The sequence below is a fragment of the Sinocyclocheilus rhinocerous genome, unplaced genomic scaffold (genome assembly GCF_001515625.1).
Source record: "Sinocyclocheilus rhinocerous isolate Xijiao unplaced genomic scaffold, SAMN03320098_v1.1 scaffold352, whole genome shotgun sequence".
In the NCBI taxonomy this organism is placed as follows: domain Eukaryota; kingdom Metazoa; phylum Chordata; class Actinopteri; order Cypriniformes; family Cyprinidae; genus Sinocyclocheilus; species Sinocyclocheilus rhinocerous.
Window position 1 is genome coordinate 2,310,281 of NW_015642448.1, and position 6,572 is coordinate 2,316,852.

Consider the following 6,572-nt stretch of genomic DNA (forward strand, 5'->3'; position numbering starts at 1 on the left):
GGAACCAAACGAGGAGGCTAACGAGGGAGACACAGGTGGATCAACTTAAACTATAACGAGGTAACAAGATGGGAGGGGCAAGACAATAGACAGGAGAGAGCACATGGCGACAGACAAACACAACACAAGCCATGTGCTCACAGAACACAGTCATCTGGTGGCCCTCCTGGGCACACCCGCTGCAGACTGCGACAGATATATCTGGTAATATCAGTAATAAAATGTGATGTCTCGTGTTATATGAGACCATCACAAAAGTCATTATTTATGCTTGTCTGAGATTTTCATTCACTCAGAGAGAGAAAGAGAAAAAGTTTCTATCTGTCTTGCAGATGTCCTTAATTTTGCAAAAAAAAAATTTTAATTTTCTAACATTATTGCACAAGATGGTGGCAGTCAATGATGAATGTTCTGTCTCAATTGTTAAAACTGCAAGATAGGGTTTCTAAAATTAAGAGGCTATTTTGAGCTGTTTCCATTTGACTAACTTGCTCACCACTACAGTAGGTATAATGGGCTATATGTGGTTGTAGCAAATTAGCTCAAAAGGGAAATGTACACTACCAGTCAAAAAAGTTTTTGAACAGCAAGATTTTTTATGTTTTTTAAATAATTCTCTTCTACTCACCAAGCCTATTTTTATTTGATCCAAAATACAGCAAAAGCAGTAATATTGTAAAATATTTTCACTATTTAAAATAACTGGTTTCTATTTGAATATAATTTAAAATGTAATTTATTCCTGTGATTTCAAAGCAGATTTTTTTTAACATCATTACTCCAGTCTTTAGTGTCACATGATCCTTCAGAAATCATTCTAATATTCTGATTTGCTGCTTAAAAAACACTGAGCTCCTGCATCAACCTTGGGTCAGAACGACCCTCATGCAGCTTTTTAAGCGCCTTGGCGTTGTGTACTTCACGATAGTCATGGCATGCAGGGCGGAGGCCGCCTGGCTCGCAGCACTGTATGCCTTGGCAGCTATAGGGCTGACGACAGCTTACAGGCTTTGGACGGGAGGCGTGGACGGTTCCTCCAGGTGGCGGCGTTTTGCAGGCACAGGTTCACCACAACCACATGCTCCACCTGGGCAATGTCGACGTACCCCTTGGCCGCCCCACCATCGAGGGTAGTGAGAAGGGAAGAGCTCAAACCTGACCGGGCGGTGTAGGGGGCCTTCCACGTTTTGGTTAGCTCTTCATTAATCTCAGGGACGAAAGGCACTGGGACAGAGCGTGGCTGAGAGTCACGTCCAGAGCCCAGATACCAATCATCATGCCTCGAGCATTCGGGGGATAGAAGTGAGTTCACCTCAAGCCCGGTAATCTTGGCAGCCTGAAGGAGCATGGCCGTCAACTTTGCTTCTGGCTCCGACTGTGCAGCTGCCGAAACCAGGGGCTGCTCAGCCCTTCTTCAGCATCAGAAGACGATAGTCCCTCCTCTGATGCTGCGATAGACATCTTATCCTCCGCAGGAGCCCCGAATGAGACACTGTGTCCGCCGCGGGACAAACCGGTCCCATCATCCGGAAGCCCGACGCGCTACGCTGTGAGGAGCAGGACTTCCGCGGTGACTGGTCCGGCGGAACATTCCTGACTGTAATCCCTCAAGGTCCTGAGATCTTTACGACCAGGGGAACCAGACTGGGTAGAGCTCGAGGGAAGCCTCATAATGAATGAGAGCCGCAACCTCTGTGTAGCCATGGACATGCGCACTTATCTGTGCCAATACAGGGGCGAACAAGCTGAATGCGCTGTATACCGCAACCGAGAATAAGTGAAAGGAGTTCTTTTCTATAGGCAGTATGTGTCTGTATCAGAGGTAATTAAGTAAGAGGGAGAATCTCTCAACATGCCATTAGGTCGTAAAGTTTATCTGGTCTGGCTGAAGTGTCTTGGTTGCTATGGTAACCAGTGGTCGGGGGGGGATCTCTGTCATTCACAGAGATTCTGGCAGCCAGTCTGGTTGTTGGGTGAGGGGGTTTGTTAGATTATTTGTTAAATATAACAAATAATTGTCTGTCTGAATTATCCAGTCGTTACATGGTATATATAGTGGGCTTATATTGGGCCACTTGGTAGTAATGATTTCCACACATATACTTTCTTGGGGATCATGATAACAGCCTCTGGGTAAAGATAATCACCTCCTTTGGTACATCCTTTAGTTTCACTGCAAATGGAGGCACCTGCAAAACTGCACAACCTGTATTAAAGAACCAAATGTAATGGTGTGATGAAAATGTCCTGAGTTAAAATTCAGTCTCTTGTACAGATGGTTTATTTATTTATTTTTTATGTAGGTTTGTTTTGAGATGTCCTTATAGAAGTCATCATTGTATCTTGTATGAAGCTCTTGACTGGCTCCAACCTAAATCCCGAAGGCAATATCACTGGCTTCAGTTTCTTTTCAGATGTATTTATTTTAATTGTCCCTCTTATTCAAAACAGTTTTTGGTTCCATCTATATCTTCTTACCCCCTTCGGCATATGCAGTATCCGTATTTTCTTGTTCCTAGAATCTTCACTGAAGTCGGCCGTAGGTCATTTCAATATAAAGCTCCTTTTGATTGGAACAATCTCCCTTCTTTTCTTAGATCAATTACATCATTTCGTCTCGTCAAGATACATTTATTATCTCACTTGAAAATAACTTGCTTATGTTTTTAAATTTAGGTTTAGAATCGCCTTTAGGTTATATCAACGTTATTATTATTATTATTTTTCTATTATATTTTGATAAATTACTTATTATTTATTTATCAATGTATTTATTTATTTTTTAGGGTGCTTGCATATTTGGATTTTCATGCTTGTATGAAAATGTATGTTTTCTTGTATGTATATGCTTTTGTTTGTTCAATATAGTTGTAGACTGTGGGTGGATGATTAGGGGAGTGAGCTGTTGTTTGTCTAAGTGATTTTTTTTTTGTTGATATTACTTATTTGTTGTGTTTTGTATTGTTTTATGTATGCGCTATAGGGTCCCCCTCGAAAATGAGATGGAGCATCTCCAGGGGTTTTCCCTTTAATAAAATTCAAAATTCAAATTTTTATCTCCAGTTACATGATTTATTTATCCTGAGTGACCCATCCAGGGCTCTTACAACACAGCTTGATATTAAACTACATACATTTTTAACAATCCTAACTGTGTTGGTGTTTCTGCTCACAGATCAACACATTGTCAGTTGTAAGTGGCATCAGTTGCCTTTACAGTCCAAGTTCACAAACACAAAAAGAGTTGCTTTCAATAATTCTCTATATTCTCATCCTGCCATTCGAGAGATGATGTTGAACCTTCTGCTGCTCACATGATTTTTACTGGCTCATGGGTTTTTATGACTGCTAGTTTTATAGGTTACTGTGAAACACACCATGTAAAACACGACTATATAACGAGAGGATAAAATAATTGGTTGTCCACTGGAACTCCTTCCTAAAATATAAGGTCAGCTACATATTTTCATGTGTACCCGTGGTTCAAAATACAGTAAATGTGATAATTAAAATCATGATGTGCGACATTAAAATTAATTTTTCAAATGTGTTTAAAAATGATTGTGCTGAATATTACATTTTATTATTTCAAATATTTGTATATTAATTTACTGAATAAAATTCTTTCAATTTAAACTCCCAAATGTAAAGGTTGAATTAAAGTCAACGTGTGAACTCAAAATCAAGCCTATATGTTTCTTAATACTGTACATGTTTGTGGTTGTATTATGAATATATATATATATATTTGTTTATTATTTTTTCTTTTTTCTAAAATGAATTGTGACAGCCATTTCATGTTGACCTTATAGGTTTGAAGCTTAATCTCCACTGCTCAAGGAATTTTAAAGAGGTCCTATTATGCTCTTTTACAAAGTCTTGATTTTGTTTTGGGGGTGTACTAGAACAGGCTCTCATACTAGGTTGTTCGAAAAATTTTTTGCTCAAACAGCAACATTACAGACGAACTAAAGTTGAAAAAGTGAAAAAGCATAATAGGACCCCTTTAAACGAAGTAATCTCCTAAAATAAGGTCATTACATTGTTTTTGGAGACTACCTGACAGGAGATTGTCATCATTTCATGCTTCATCAATACTTCATGTCTAAACGCCATTAAAAGTTCAGTAACTGCATTTTGATTACATTCATTTTGTGCAACTGAAAATCGTTCTGAAAGCTTACAGTTTTCACACGTTGGCTCACCATCTTATCTCGATTAAAATGATTTGACGCGGATCAATAAACTGGGATCTCTCACATGTTATATGAGACATAAACCATCACAAAAGCCATTATTTGTGCTTGTCTGAGACTTTCAGTCACTTAGAGGAAGAAAAAAAACAGTCCTGTCTATTGCAGATGTCCTGAATTTCATTTGAATTTATTGTGCAATATTATTGCACATCACAGTGGTGGTCTGTGATGAATGTTCAGTATCATTAATTGTTAGAACTACCAAATATGAAGAGTTCCTTCTTTTTAGTTCAGTTTTTAGCACATGCTAACAGCATCTGAAATTAAGGAGCTATTTTGCATAGAAAGCAGCATAAAGTTTTGTTTTTGTCGCATACAGAAACATTATTTAGCCAAAAACTTCATTTATTAAAACAGTTCTTATTTACAAAGGAGGCCTGTCTCTCTTTTCACTCAATGGGGCCTTAATTAGGTGAGAGACATATAGATTTTATCTAATCAATTTTTACTTGAAAAAGTCTATTGCTTTTCCACTCAAGACCTCTTGCTTTACTCTAGAGTCGTTTTGCTCCATTTTTTAAAAATTTAATATCCAATTAATCATTTTCACTTTCCCCCATGACACATACCTGAAATGACAACTATAGTTACTAAGATTAAGAACAAATGTACTTCTTTGGAGAAAGATCTAATTTGCCTTCATATCCAGATAAAAAAAATAAATAAATTACATTATTGATTCAACTAGGCTGTGAGAATAATTGGCTGTCCATTGGTCCATTAGAGCACCTGCCTAAAATATAAAGGCAGCTATATATTTTCATGAGATTAAATACAGAAAATATTTCCTTACAACCCCGTGTGCAAAATAAAGGCGATAATGGTCATTAAAATCATTCTTTTACACATTAATAATAACAAATTTGGCAAAAGTGTTTAAAAATGATTGTGCTGAATATTTAATTACTGTATATAATTCAACAAATTTCTATATCAATTTATAGAATGATTTTTTAAATTAACATTGAAAATCCTAAACAGTATATTTTGTAAATATGTTATATTTTTGTACATCTTGTAGAAGGTTTTAAATGTCAAGCAAAGTAAACATGAAGACATGAACAAAATGTTACTGATCTAACAGGATGAACAAGCTTTTGATTTGTTTTATATTTCATCTGCTTCAGCTACTGAGTGATTTGTAACTGTAAAAAATAAAACATTACATTTTAACCAGAATAATTGATTGGGAGGTAAAGTTGTTTTTATTTATGCCACTTGTGCTTCATGAATCTCCACAACAATAGGTTTAGCCTTCTCATAACAGATTTCATATTTTCCATCTGTGCTGTTTTTTGTTCAGCTGGGAAGGTCATAAAAATGCATGTGGACTGGTTCTTGATATTAATGTCTTCAATCTGATGTGCAAAAGCTTAGAATAAATGACTAAAATATGAGGAAATGAGCACAAATAATCATGAATTAAACATAAAAACCCTTGGAATGGGTGTCCACTGAATATTGCAGATCATCATTAGAAGTGACAAAAATAAAATGGCATCAATCTGAAGATGAATAGAAAATGTGTTCTGCAACTGAATGCTCTGCCATTTTCCTAGTTAGAATAAATACTACGTCTGCTGATCTGGTTAAGGGGAGATGTTTAGTGGCATCTGTGTTATTTAGCATCAGGTGTGAGTGAAATGGAGCAGTCTTACTATGTGGCAGCCTTACTATGCGTTCACTCAGACATTTTTTCCCCCAATGTAACAGTCATTACTGTCATGTTTTATCAATTTAATGCATCCCTGCCAAAATCATTTAATTCTAATAAATAATACTAACCCCAAACTTTTGAATGGTAGTCTATATATTGTATTTACAGAAGGTTCCACAGTTCAAGAAAAAAATATGACACCAGAATAGATGCTGCAATTATATTTGGGCAATGCTATGCTGACATATTATGGTATGCATGGAAGTCAGTGTATGTGTGAAACATGTTAAATGTGTATTTACACACTGTACATATATTTGTGCAAAAGGGCAATGGCATGATCAGATGTGTTAGCATAGAGGGTAAAAATGCGTGTTTGTGTATGTATTGGATGCTGTACTCGACTAATATAATCTTTGATTATATAAACTTGCAAATTTTGTGTTTATACTTTTATTTACATTCTTGACACTTTCCTGCCAAATGACTCATAAGGACCACATAATGTTTAAATAGCAATTACACAGATGGGTTGCTAAGGATGCAAGTCAAGTGGTTAGGCTAGACATCAGGGGCGCAAATACAGGAATGCATAAACATAGCATGTTGCATAATGTCGCCACAGAGCTACACTTTTTCACCCCACAGAATCTCTGAAA